Source organism: Euphorbia lathyris, chromosome 2 (assembly GCF_963576675.1).
Source record: "Euphorbia lathyris chromosome 2, ddEupLath1.1, whole genome shotgun sequence".
Taxonomy (NCBI): domain Eukaryota; kingdom Viridiplantae; phylum Streptophyta; class Magnoliopsida; order Malpighiales; family Euphorbiaceae; genus Euphorbia; species Euphorbia lathyris.
Genome location: NC_088911.1, coordinates 50,466,450 through 50,481,167, shown reverse-complemented (window position 1 = coordinate 50,481,167; position 14,718 = coordinate 50,466,450).

The window sequence follows — 14,718 nt, the reverse complement described above, 5'->3', positions numbered from 1 at the left end:
CCCCTTTGAGCCTATATTTTTGTAGTTTATAGATTTTTCTTTCGTTCTAACCTATTTTTGCAAACCACAACTTGGTTTGCTACTTAACCCAAACTTTTTGCAAAGCTCAAATTGAGCCTTTGTTTTCTTCTAGCGCTTTTTCTTTGTTTATGGCATCAAAGTAGCAAGCCAAAAGGCTAAGAAGTGAATGAGCATTACTATCCAAAAGGAAAAGAAAAACAGAAAAAGAAAAGAAAAGAAAAGAGACGAACAAAAAGGGGAGAACTTCGTTCCCCAGTTCTTAAAATCAAAACGTCTCAAAGAAAAAAAAAGAAAAAGAAAAAAAAATTTATGAATAAAAAGCTCACTCACTTCATATTTGCTAAAGCCATTTGAACTTTGTTTTTCTAGCGCTAGAACTATTAACCCTTGTTGTACCTTTAACCCTCTAACCACATTACAACCCAAATTCGAGGTTGTTTTTGATATCATCGGAGTCATATAGCATAGTAGAGGAACTCGGATGAACGTGCAAAATCAACGTAATCCTAAGCAAGAACATAAGCCGAGAGTAAACACTTTAGCCACCAAAATTGTGTGAATTGAGTGAACTACCTATGGTGAGGTGTTTTACTTAGCGATCCCCTCAAGCTCGTTTAATTGAACATGTGTCCCTTTGCTTAAAACTATGGCCTAAGATAATTGAAATGCGGCTTTTGGATATCGTGTCTCTACTTTGTATTTCCGAATGCATGTAATTACAGATGCTCAAAATTGTGTCAAGCACCTAGTCAAACCGGGAGGTTTTCTAGCTTGCTTGTGATTGCGGGTTTAGTTTTTTTAGTTTACTTGGGGACAAGTAAAGTTTTAAGTGCGAGGAGGTTTAATAGGGGTCAAAAACCCCTATCTTTGGGTACGGTTTTAGGATGGGTTTTAGCATTATTTAGTTAATAAGCGAGCATTTCTCGCATTTAAATGCTTTTGTGTGAGTTAGTTAGGAATTGGAAACGTTTTATTTATTTTTCGTTGTTTAGGCTCGTTTTATGACCAATTTAGGCAATTACGGCCAAAATAGCATGCATAGTATAATTCCGTTATCTTTTGAAGATAATTGGTCCGTCAAAAATCGCACCAAACGAAGCGTTTGCTCAAAATAAGCGATTGGCGGGTCAATTTAGCCTTTGGACTAATGTTATCTGGAGTTTCTGTACATGCGCAGGTATAAGTTCGGACGAAAAAGGCATCGACGGCAGTCGGCAAGCACACGGGGGCATACCGGGTAAGAATGCTTGACGAGCGGGCCTCCGTAGGCCATGCCTGCTCGCCAAGTAGGCCCCTGGAGGCCTACTCGCCGAGCAGGCCACCAGAGGCCTGCTCGGGCGAGCAGGATGCCTGCTCGCCGAGTAGGCCGCCAGAGGCCTGCTCGCCGAGCAGGGCGCTGCTCATCGCGAGTAGCGCCTGCTCGCCGAGCAGCTCGCCCTGCTCGGCGAGCAGACCTGCGGGAATTGGTCAAAAAGACCAATTCCGCCCCCACGATGCCATGACGGACCCCACGACTTCCTACCTGCATAAGGACACGAAAATAGGTCAAAAAGAGGGCCGAGCCACGCCTATAAATAGAGTTTTTCCAATGTAAATTAGTATCTTTCATTTATTTGTAAATTACTTTAGCTTTCCCCTTGTAATTCCTCTCCATCTCCTCCATATCCTTCAAACCTCCATTGAAGCTCCTTCAAAGCTTTTCTTGAGGAATTATCAAGGTTCGTCCTTAAGATTAGGTCGCCGGCTGCAGAGTAAACAGGTTCCCTGAAAGGGATTTTTGTATCTCCTTTTATCTTTCCTTGTTTGTACTCTTTGATACAGTTGCCGAACCTAGCTTATTGTATCTTGTGACATTGTTCTTCGCCTTTAATAATAATTTAGCTCTTATTTTGTTCTATGATTATTTGTCTAATCTCTGTCTTACGCTTTATTCAATTGGTTTAACTCATTCAAAAGCCCCAAAATCTAGTAGGCACATATTGCGAGCTGAATCTGACCTAGTCAGAGCCTAGGAGATTGACAACCTCTTAGTTGATTAAGCGCCAATTTACTGAGCCTTAGACCTAGTTTCGGCCTTAGGGAATCACGCGCTAGGAACCTCAGGAGGGTAAGTAGGGTTAATCGCCTTGAATACAAGTGACTCAGATTAGGTTTTTACTCAATAGACCTAACAATCTATCTTCATTATTATCGTTCATACCATGTTCCTTTGGGTAATTGCATCTAGTGAAAGATCAATTAGGAGTAGTTTAACTTAATTAGGGGTAGAGTAGCTTAATTAGGCATAGAATAACTTAGTTAGAATCAGATAACTTAGTTAGGATTAGTATAATTCAACCTAGGAGTAGATTAACTTAATCAAACAAACTCAAAACCCCTTAAGCCTAGATAACTCCTGAAACCAAGTAGCTCGATACTTGCAGAAATAAATCCTGTGGACGATAACCTGGACTTAACCAGAAATTTATTACTTGATAACGACGGGGTACACTTATCCCTTAGTGAGTCTTCATCCCAACTTAGGTGAGGGCGCATCATGGTGTTCCAGTTTTTGACGGCATAAATGAAAGCACACGAAAGCTTAAGGCATTCTCTAAACGCTTAACTCAAGCTGCCATTGAAGACACCTTCATTCCTCCTCCTCCCGATGGTGGCAAAACGGGGGAGAAAGTACAAGTTCAAGATCAAAGAACTCATCAATCAGAGGAAGCTTCAGGTAGTCAGCAAAAATTCTAGGGAAAAGGAAAAGCTAAAGAGCATGAAGCCCAACTCAACTACAAGAAAAAAATAGCTTGACTAGAATTGACTAGATTCAATTGTTGTTAAACTTGTAGTCTTTCCCTTATGCATTTTTGTTGTGCTGACCCTGAATACAAAACTATGCATGCATCTATCTTTTTCAAATTTGACCAATCTTATGTGATGCTTACTTATGTTTTGTGCTGAATAGTTAACGCATCTTCATTAAATCAATTGTCTACATTGCTTTATGAAGGTATGCTGTGTTGATCAATATGTTGACCTCTTTTATATGTCTTCTTAAACACATTAAACAAAGAAATACTCAGCGCTCTCTGATATCTAAATCTTCCGCATAAACTGAGTTAAAAAGAATATGTTCCATGAGCTGACCTAATTCTGAAAACTGACCTTAGACTTACTTGATTAATTAAACCTTGAAATGTTTAAAGTAAAACTAAGTCAGCAGCTCAACCCTTACGAGGGAGTATACTGAGTAATATAAGGTCAACTATCATGGGGGAGCTCAACACTGAGTTCTTGACTGAATATTTTTGCCAACATCAAAATGAGGGAGTTTGTTGAAACACCTTTCCACATGATTTTGATTTGACAAAATTATTTATGTAATTGATAAAAAATATTCTAACACATTAAATTTAAATGCTTTGATTTATTCATACTAATGTGTTTGTTCAATGTTGAGTATATTGATTTATAAGACATTAAGATATAAAGCCCATAAGTGGAAGTCAAGCCCAAGTCAACACATCAAGACCTCACGGCCGAAGATTTCAAAACACGGTCGTTTTGTACAAAGCACAAGCTCAGCTTGAAGAAGGATCAAGAAGCCTTCTCTCAATTGCTTCAAGATGAAGCTGCTGAGTGGAACGACAAGAAGTACAAGACAGCGGCAGACAAGAACCAACTTCTAGACAAAGTATTTCTACTTTGGGTAAAGTTCAGAAGGCGCAGGAAGCTGTCTGGAAGACTTTGCCAAATATGTCAAAACATTCTGTTTACCGGATGAAAAGCTGCCGAGCACTGCCGTGAACAGAAGATGTAAGAATCTCATTGGCCAACGACATTGAGCGCGTACTGAGTGACAATGATAGGAAGCCGTTTACCTCCAACGGTTATTTCGAAATTCGAAATTACCGGTGCCTCAAGTGTCACTATATAAAGGCCTCTCATTTGCTTCATTCGATACAGATCTTCAATTAGTCGAAATGCTGACCAAATTCATACTCGAAGTTCTGTGAGAAAAGCAAAGCAAAAACCTTACACCAATTTCCAATTATTGTGTAAAAGTCTAGAGTGATTACAATCATCTAAAGTGTCTTAGCAATTGTTGTTTAGGACAAACACTTTATCATTTCTAGAAGAATAGAAAGGAGAGGCTGAGTACTCGGTTATAGTACTCAACGGTAGATATAGGAGTGAGTAGAGGTATAGAGGAAGGTACTCTTGTATACTCAGCTTCTATTGTAAAAGGTTTTGTGCTCTACCTTTAAAGAGCTCAGTAGAGAATTCAAAAAGCTCGGAACGCGTTCCGGGGACTGGACGTAGGCGGAGAGGCCAAACCAGGATATGTCTGCTGAGTAACATATTTCTAACCCTTAAACTCCTTTATATATTGCTTGCTATAAAACTGACTAAGTAAAAAACTCACGCTGAGTTGAGTGCACTAAGAAGCTGAGTTAAGGAATAGACTATAAGTGCTATCTCCTGACTCAAGGAAAGAAACAGACTTATAGTCACAAGTTGACTAAGCTTGTGTCTTAGAATTACTTAGCGCCGTTGTGTAAACCTTTTCTTAAGAAAAGAAGTCAGCCTTAACGGACAAAATTTTAAATAGTTCTTATCCCCCCTCCCTTGGAACTAACCTTGTCACGTTATAAGGGACCTACAAGTCCATCACCCATAGGAAAGTAACGCTTGTTGCTAGAGATGGTCGATAAGGTTGCTCTTTAGTATAAAGCCATGAGAAATAATTTCCAATGACTTCTTATAAGCTGCTCTTGTCCCAGACCCAACAGCCATTAGCATGCTTAACCGCTTCAATTTTGTTCCGTCTGCATCTGATTTAGGTGGAAGTGTGGAAAAAGTTAGTGTTTCTATCCCCAAAATTGAACCACTTAGCCTTTGCCTTTTGAAACCATATGACTTCTTTTAGCCCTAGAGTGTAATTCAATTCACCTAGTAGTTTTTCTTCCAGCTGAATCAGTCCTCAGTGGCCATGGGAATCAGCGATTTTCTGAATGCCTGTTATATGATGATAAAGTCGGTCTTTCCTCCTTGCAATATGACCGAAGACATTGTTATTCTAAATTTTGAGGGGCGTGATAAAGTTTTTCAAATCCGAATGGATATCGGTGCTTTGGTGCCAATATTCTTCAAAAAACTTTAAAAACCTTGGGTCACTGAGCCATACAGCTTGGAACCGGAAGGGGCGAGGTCCATGAGAAATGACAGCGGGTCTAGTGTGAATGGCAATCGGGCAGTGGTCCGATTTATTTCTGGGTAGATGTCTGAGAGTTGCTTCTAAGAAGAGAAGTCGCCATTCAGAGTCGCAGAGACCCCTATCCAGCCTACAAGCCACTCGGTTACGTGGAGACGTGCCTCTGAACCATGTATAGGGTGGACCAACAAAACCAAGATCAATTAAACTAAGTCTGGAAATCCAATCAACGAAGAACATGCATCGGTCAAAAACATGATTCGAACCACCTTTCTTTTCATTGCTTGATTTGATGCAGTTATAATCGCCCAACAAAACCCAAGGGCCTGTGATCATCGAGTGAAGGTCAGCCAACTCATTCATGGCTAACCTCTTAAGCCTATACTGGGGCTGGAAGTAGACAAATGTTGCAAGAAAAGAGTATTGATGGACCTGATGTGGGGGAGAGAATACTAAGCAGTGAATGAACTGGGGTTTTGTTTAGAGAATGTTGATTGTTACTTCATCCGAATTCCAGAATAACCAAGTGCCACCTCTAAAACCATCCATTTCAACCACTTCGATGTGAGAAAAATTAAATTTTTTATCGTAACTCTTCAGCTCAATGCCCCGAGATGCGAGTTTTGAGCAAGACAATGATAGAAGGTTTAAACACAGCAAGCAAGTGTCGGAGAGCTCGGTGGAATGCTTTCCCTCCTGCTCCAAAACAGTTCCAAGAGATGCAGTTCATCATATTAAAAAAGAAGAAACTAAAAAGTGGAGAAACAATCCAAAAACACAACCCAAATCAACAAGCAGGGCCAATCCCTGAAATCTCAGGGGGAGGGATGCCATAAGTTAACCTATTAAGTTGCATATCCTCAGTGTGCACCACTTGCGCACCTACACTTTGTTCTGTGTCGGCCCGATACCTTTTCCCCCTACTCGTCTGTGTAGACGTCTCAAACTCCATGGAACACAAAGCCTCCTCATCCTGGAGCACTACAAAAGGATTCATGTTAGTTATATCCTTTCGAACTCTACTAGAACTAGCCTTGTGATTGGTTGCTTTTTTTTAGTTATACTAGAGTTGCCAAACTGAAACCCATCATGGGACACTTGTCTCAAATGTGCTTATGTTATATCTCTTTATTGCTCATGGGCCTGAGATACAACCCTATTCTTGCCACTTGGTATAGCAACATCGTCTCTTAGGGGGAACAACTTAGCACCAGACTCTGTGGTCATATTCCTACTTTTCATTGTCTACTTGCGGCACTGCACCATCATCCATGGCCAATAAGCCTCAGCTTCTCTTGTACTTATACTCTCTGTTGTTGGTCCCTTATAACGTAACAAGTATAGTTCCAAGGGGGGGATAGGAACTATTTAAAATTTTGTCCATTAAGGCTGACTTCTTTTCTTTATGAAAAGGGTTACACAGCGCGCTGAGTGAATTTAAGACACTAGCTTAGTCAACTGGTGACAAAGTCAGTTTCTTTCCTTGAGTCAGGAGATAGCATTTGAGTCTATTCCTGAACTCAGATACTTAATGCACACTACTCGGCGTGACTTCTTTACTTAGTCAGTTTTCAAGCAAGCAATATATATCAAAGGAGTTTAAGGGTTAGAAAGATATTACTCAGCAGATTTATCCAGGTTCGGCCTCTCCGCCTACGTCCTGTCCCCGAAACATGTTCCGAGCTTTTTGAATTCTCTACTGAGCTCTTTAAAGGTAGAGCACCAAACCTTTTACAAATAGAAGCTGAGTATAATAAGAGTACCTTCCTCTATACCTCTACTCACTCCTATATCTATGCTGAGTACTATAACCGAGTACTCAGCCTCTCTTTTCTATTCTTCTAGAAATGATAAAGTGTTTGTCCTAAACAACGATTGCTAAGACACTTTAGATGATTGGAAATCACTCTAGACTTTTACACAAAATATGGAAATTGGTGTAAGGTATTTGCTTTGCTTTTCTCACAGAATCTTCGAGTATGAATTTGGTCAGCGTTTCGACGACTTGAAGTTCTGTATTGATTGAAGCAAATGGATGGCCTTTATATAGTGACACTTGAGGCACCTGGTCATTTCGAATTTTGAAATAACCGTTGGAGGGAAACGGCTTCCTGTCATTGTCACTCTGAGCGTGCTCAGCGTCGTTGGCCAATAGAATTCTTGCATCTTCTGTCTTCGTCAGTCTTTGGTAGAATGTTTTGCCATTTAAGGAAAAGTCCACGAGACAGCTTTCTGCGCCTTTTGATCTTTTCCCAAAGTAGAAATACTTTGTCTAGAAGTTGAACATTTCCTGCCGCTGTCCAGACTTCTTTTTCGTCCAACTCAGCAGCTTCTCCTTGAAGCTTTTGCCACGAAGGCTTCTCGATCCTTCTCTTGCTGAGTCGTCGTTTTGGTTGATACGGCTTCGTTTTGAACTTTTAAGCTGAATGGTGTTGATGTGTTGACTTGGGCTTGACTTCCACTTTATGAGCCTTTGGGCTTTTTAATCTCAATGTCTTATACACAATTAAACTCAACATTGAACAAACACATTAGTGTAATAAATCAAAGCATATTAAATTTAATGTGTTTAGAATATTTTTATCATTACTTAAATAATTTTGTCAAATCAAAATCATGTGGAAAGGTGTTTCAACAAACTCCCCCATTTTGATGTTAGCAAAAATATTCAGTCGAAGAACTCGGTGTTGAGCTCCCCCATGATAGTTGACCTTATTTTATCAAATAACTCCCCCGTAAGGGTTGAGCTACTGACTTAGTTTTACTCTAAACATTTCAAGGTTTAATTGAGTAAGTCTAAGGTCAGTTTTCAAAGATAGGCCAGCTCATGGAACATATTCTATTGAACTCAGTTTTTCGCGGAAGGTTTAAATATCAGAGAGCGCTGAGTATGCTTTGTTCAATGAGTTTTAGTTAAATGGACATATAAGAAGTGGTCAATATGCATGATCAACACAGCAGACATATCATCAATTAATATAGACAGTAAAGCACAGATGATTTAATGAAGATGCGTTTTAACAAATTATATTAAACACTTAAGTAGGCATCGCACAAGAGTAGTCAGTATGAAAGATATAGAGATGCATATAATTTGTTTCGAGTTTAAAGTCAGCACAATACAAAAAGAACACAGATATAAGGGTTGAAACAAAAGCTATTCTAGACAATACAAGTTAAGCTACTTTTGTTTGCCCTTGCCCTTGTGTTGCTGCTGACTACCTGAGGCTTGCTGAGTTCTTAGGGCTTGTTCTTTCTCCCCCGTTTTTCCATCATCAGGTTTTGGAATGAAGGTGGCTTCAATTGCAGCTTGAATGAGGCGCTGAGAAAATGCCTTAAGCTTTTTCGTGCTTTCATTCATTCCATCGAAGATAGGAACACCATCATCCACAATGGATCGAGGAATTCCAATTGATGCAGCACTCAGCATACTCAGAACAGCGGCTTGAGATTTGCCAATCCAGTGCATTGTTTCAGTGAGCATGGCAAAGGCTTGATGAAACATCTTGAGCAATGAGGAGTCATAATACTCACGCTGATCATTGATTTTGCGCACATTGCTAAAGGTTGCTCGAGAATACTTGAGAATCTCGTTAGTTTTAAGCTCGTCAGTTGCCATCTCTTGTCTGTTTAAGTTCAGTAGACGCACAGCTTCGCTGATTTGCTCGATGGAGCATTGAGAGGAGTTGGAAAGCTGGTGATTGGTTTTCTCTTGCTCGGTGTGAAGCTGGCTGAAGAGATTATGTACTTCGGCGGAAGTGGCATATACTGAGTTCGCAGCTGACAGTTGATGAAACTCCCTTTGCAGTGAGTTTATATGGTTAACCATGGTCAGCTGGAGTTCAGCCAGCTTCAGTATAGAGTCCTGCCTGGGCAGTTGAGATTATAGTGTAGTCATGACACTCAGAAGATCCTTCATACCTTTGATCTCGGTGAGAAGCTGAGTGACAGACAAAAATGGAGTTGTCTCAACAGAGGTAGATTCAGTGACATTGGCACTTTGTTGATGGAGATCCTGGATGAGAGCTTGAGCTGAGTCAACAATTCTTCGACCAGACTCAGAAGCAATAAGGTAGCTAAAGGATCCATCCTGTGTTGGCCCAGATGCCGGAGGTGGAGTATAACCAGATAAGGGCAATGTTTGGTTCTGCTCGTTATTGGAAGGCCCAGCATTGTCAGCAGCTGGCCTGGTATTAGTATTGTCAATGAAAACTGACTGAATTTGAGTCTGCTCATTTAGATGGGGAAGTGAAGGATCGGCAGAAAGAGTTGCTTGCTCAGTGTCATGCTGAAGCTGACTAGGTGATGGAAGGTTTTTAAGTTCAGCGTCCACCTAAGCAGGAAATTCCTTAGCTTGCTCATCAGTTTGAGGAGCGGAATCTTCGAGCACTTGCTCGGCATTGCTTTGGTCGGCATGTTCCTTTTGAGAAACATAGGCTTGATTTTCTTCAGTCTCTGGTTGAGACACAGGTGTGTTGGAGAAGTATTTGAGTTGGACATCTGTAAGATCGGGAATCTCATCCCTCAGTGGTGAGTCACCCATGATGTCAATGACGGGTGGTTTGAAGGCTTTCTTCTTTCTCAATCTCCTAAGCTTCGGAGGAGTAGGGTCACACGGAATGGACTCAATGGAGTCAGTGGGTGAGGCATCCCTTTGAAAAACAGGAGCATTTTCTTGGTGCTCAGTTTCTTCTTCATCATCAATCAACTCAGTGTTGATTGGTTCAAGATGCTCATCATCTGCTGGTTCCTCAGTGTCATCCTGACCACTTTCTTCTTCTTCAGACTCATCATCCAGTTCTTCTTCTTCTAACTGGTCATTCAACTCTTCCTCATCAAACTGACCACCCAATTGGTCTTGGTCTTGTTCTTCCTCAACTTGTTGCTCAGCGTCAATCCCTTGACTCTGTGCATAGTGTGAGTTAGGAGGAATGATGATATCTGTTGGCATGGCCTCAATAAGTCTTAACTCAAAGTTGAGCTTCTTCTTCTTCCTCTTTAATGGTTGGTCATCAACCTCTCTTTCTTCAGTTTCATGCTCAGCTTGCCTAGGTCTTTCCGAAGCTGGCCTGGATCCACCCGGACTTTGCTGAGTTTGCTTCGTTCCTTTACAGACAACTTTGATCCTCTTTGGGGTTGAGGAAGCTCCTTTAGACGTGCTTTGCACAGCTTTCCTCTTCCTTTGTGTTCTGCCCTTTTTAGGCACTGCCCCCTCAGCGTTCTGGATAGCTTCCCCTTTTCCTTCTTTTGGCACAATTGGTAGGTCATACGCCAGACCAAATAGGGCAGCAGCTGTGATTTCGGTTCCATGAATTCGAATTTCCGAAACTGTGTCCACTTTGTGATCTAAGAGGATGCGAGTGATGAAGGAGCCCAGCCTAAGGGTTCCTGTACTTCGAAGAAACCCACTGATGATGAAGACAGGCATATTAATCGGCGTGTAGGTTAGCATGTGCCATATGAAGCACTGCTCGAAGTTGGTTGCTGAGTTGGTGCAATTAATTTTGGGGTAAAGGAAATTTGTCAGAATGTAATGGACCATCTTTTGATGCTGACCCATAGAAGTGCTTGAAATTTCACCTACATGACCCTCAGGTTTGCAGAAGGTCTTAACGTAGTTGATTTTGTCATGGTCACCTGAATTTCAGAGTATAGCCCATTCGTTTTTCAGCTTGAACAGTGAGGCTAGGTACGCTGGGTTGATGGAGATGTTTTTTCCTCGAACATTAGTTGCTAGGTAGTTCCTGTTGTCATTGGCGACTCTCAGGTTGGCGTAGAATTCTCGTACCAACTCAGGGTAAGTGGGATCCCGAACTGAGAACAGCTCGGTCCATGCATTGTTCTTGATCCACTCATAGAAAGGTTGCTCGGCCTCCACAAATCCTTTTGAGAACAATCGCGAGTGGTCAATCTTCCACCCCCTCACACTCTTGAAGACTTGAGTGTAGGTGCGTTCAACTACTTTCTTACCCTTCTCCTTTTGCTGTTGTTTCCCTTTGGAAGAAGTAGTTTGGACAGCTTGAGCTTTCTTGCTCGGCGTAGTAGCTCCAGCGGGATTTCGCTGAGTAGGAGAAGTGGGATTGTCATCGGAGCGGTTATGTGAAAGACCGGCACCGGAGATGTTTAGAGAAACTCTTGTCATATTCTCAGAGAAGTTTTGGGAATTGGGAATTTTTGAGAGAGAGAGTATGAATGCCAAAGATTTCTAAGCGTAAAGAAATAAAAGTGGGAATTCATCCACTATTTATAGCGGTGTTGAGTTAATCCAAGGCGTTGGGTTGTTCGACTTACCTCGAGGTTTTCAATTGACAGAGATTCTGGCATTTATGACATATACGGCGCGTGTGTTTTCTAATTATAGCATATACATCATCCTAGGTGGCTATTTAACTCGCGTGCTTTGCATTTAAGGTTTGCAACGGCTCTTTACTCAGTGTTAAGAATTTCAAGCGTTTAAAATTCTGAGTAGTCGGTGTTATGCAAAGGAATAGATATAATGCGTAGAAGCTCAGGTTAAGGTAAATACTCAGCATATATATATTTATCTACTCAGCATTCAATATCGCAAATCATTCATCATGGAAATTCACTCAGCATGCATACTATACTTGGAATTTATTGAAGAGGATTAAACATACCAATGGCTTCTCTAAGTATGTTGAATTGCTCACGAGCCAGTGGCTTTGTGAAGATATCAGCAAGCTGCTCATCCGTTGGGACATAGGTCAGCTTGATCTCACCTTTGAGTACATGGTCTCTAATGAAGTGATGTCTGATGCTGACATGCTTCATCCTGCTGTGCTGGATTGGGTTCTTTGATAGATCAATTGCACTTTTGTTGTCACATTTGACTTCAATTGTTTTAGTCTGAACACCATAATCTTCAAGTTGTTGCTTAATCCATAGGACTTGAGCAACACAGCTTCCAGCAGCAATGTACTCAGCTCCAGTGGTTGACAGGGCTACCGACGCCTGCTTCTTGCTGAACCAGGACACAAGACAGCTCCTAAGGAAGTGGCATCCTCTTGAGGTGCTTTTTCGTTCAAGCTTGTCTCATCCGTAGTCAGCGTCAGTGTATCCAAGAAGTGTGAAATCTGAAGTATTGGGATACCATAAACCTGCATTCACTGAGCCTTGCAAATATCTAAGGATTCTTTTTACAGCTATGTAATGAGATTCCTTAGGGTTAGATTGATATATAGCACAATAACATACTGAGAATTGAATGTCCGGTCTACTCGCTGTTAAGTAAAGTAGAGAGCCTATCATACCTCGATACAATCTTTTGTCTACTAACTTACCATTCTCATCAGCGCAGAGGACAGTGTCAGTGCCCATTGGAGTAGATATTGGCTTATAATTTTCAAGTTCATATTTCTTCAATATCTCCTTAGCGTACTTAGTTTGACTTATGAAGATGCCATTTTTCCCTTGTTTGATTTGAAGTCCAAGGAAGAAGTTGAGTTCTCCCATCATTGACATTTCAAACTCAGTTTTCATCTATTTGCTAAATTCCTTGCACATTGACTCGTTAGTGGCACCAAAAATAATGTCATCAACATATATCTGAGCCAGTAAGGTATCTTTACCCTTTCTCTTAATGAATAAGGTTGTATTAGCTTTACCTCTGACATAATTTCTAGTCAGCAGGAAACTGGTCAGCCTCTCATACCAAGCACGTGGTGCTTGCTTGAGGCCATACAGAGCCTTTTTGAGCTTATAAACGTGGTTTGGGAACTTAGGGTCCTCAAACCCTGGAGGCTGATTAACATAAACTTCCTCGTTTATAACTCCATTAAGGAATGCACTCTTAACATCCATTTGAAATAATTTAAAGTTCATATAAGATGCATATGCACATAAAATTCTTATAGCCTCTAGCCTTGCCACTGGGGCAAAGGTCTCACAGTAGTCAATATCTTCATGCTGACTGTAGCCCTAAGCTACAAGTCCTGCTTTGTTTCTGACCACGTTCCCTTGTTCATCCAACTTGTTGCGAAAGACCCATCTTGTTCCTATGGTCTTCTGGCTTCTTAGTTTTGGCACTAGATCTCATACTTCATTTCGTCTGAACTGATCAAGTTCTTCTTGCATTGCATTCATCCAGAATTTGTCATACTCAGCTTCAGCGAAATTCTTTGGTTCCTGGATTGAGACGAATGCTACGTTGCTGAGGTATATCCTGAGTTGATTTCTCGTCATCAGGGTATTCTCAGCGGCATCAAGAATGGCACTTTCTGAGTGACCTCTTGGTATCCTAATCTCCTTTGGTAGATTGATGTCTTGCGCTGGATATGTTTCAACAATCTCTGCAGGTGTAGATTGGTCAGTGAAGGTAATTTGAGTTTCACTTTTACCTTTGGTTAGCCCTTGAGGAAATGACTCAGCGGCTGTTTCTTGGTCAGCGGGTGCTGAGTGTGGATCATCCTCGGTCAGTGGCTGGTATCTTCCTGCAGGGTTAGTTTCATCGAACTCAACATGTACTGACTCTTCTAAGACTTGAGTTCGTTTATTGAAAACTCTGTATGTTTTGCTGTTCGTTGAGTAGCCTAAGAAGATAGCTTCATCAGCTTTTGAGTCAAACTTAGCTAGGCTATCTTTGGTATTTAAGATAAAACATTTACAGCCAAAGGCACGAAAGTATCCAATGTTGGGCTTTCGTCCTTTCCAAAGTTCGTAGGGGTTTTTCTTTAGTATAGGTCTAACAAGAGCCCTATTAAGAATATAGCACGCTGTGTTGACAGCTTCTCCCCAAAAGTACTTTGGAAGCCTATACTCACTCAGCATTGTCTTGGCTATTTCAACCAAGGTTCTATTTTTCCTTTCAACAACCCCATTTTGTTGAGGCGTTCTAGGAGCAAAGAAATTATGGTCAATGCCGTTGGTTTCACAGAATTCAACAAACTTTTAGTTCTTGAATTCTCCACCATTGTCACTTCGGATGCGAGCTAACTTAAGGTCTTTATCATTTTCAAGTTTTCTTACCAAATTTGAAAATGTCTCAAAGGTTTCATCCTTACTACTCAGCAAGATGATCCAAGTGTACCGAGAAAAGTCATCTACAGTGACCAAGGAAAATCTTCTTCCACCCAAGCTCAGCGGTTGGACTGGACTGAAGAGATCCAAGTGTAGTAACTCTAATGGACGCTTAGTTGAGACAATGTTTTTACTATGAAAAGATTGTTTGGTTTGTTTTCCAGCTTGGCAAGCGTGGCATAGTTGATCTTTTTCAAATTTAAGTTCTGGCAGACCTTCAACCAATTGCTTTCTTGCTAATTTGGCCAGGAGGTCCATGCTTACATGACCAAGTCTCCTGTGCCATAGCCAGAAATTTTCTTCCTTTGACACTAAGCATACAGTTTTTGAAAACTTATTTTCCAAGTTCAGCGTAAAGACATTATCAATACGAGGGGCAGTTAAAATTAACTCATTTGTTTTGCCCTCGAATATTTTACATCCAGTGTCATCAAATATAACTTTTCTCCCACTGTCACATA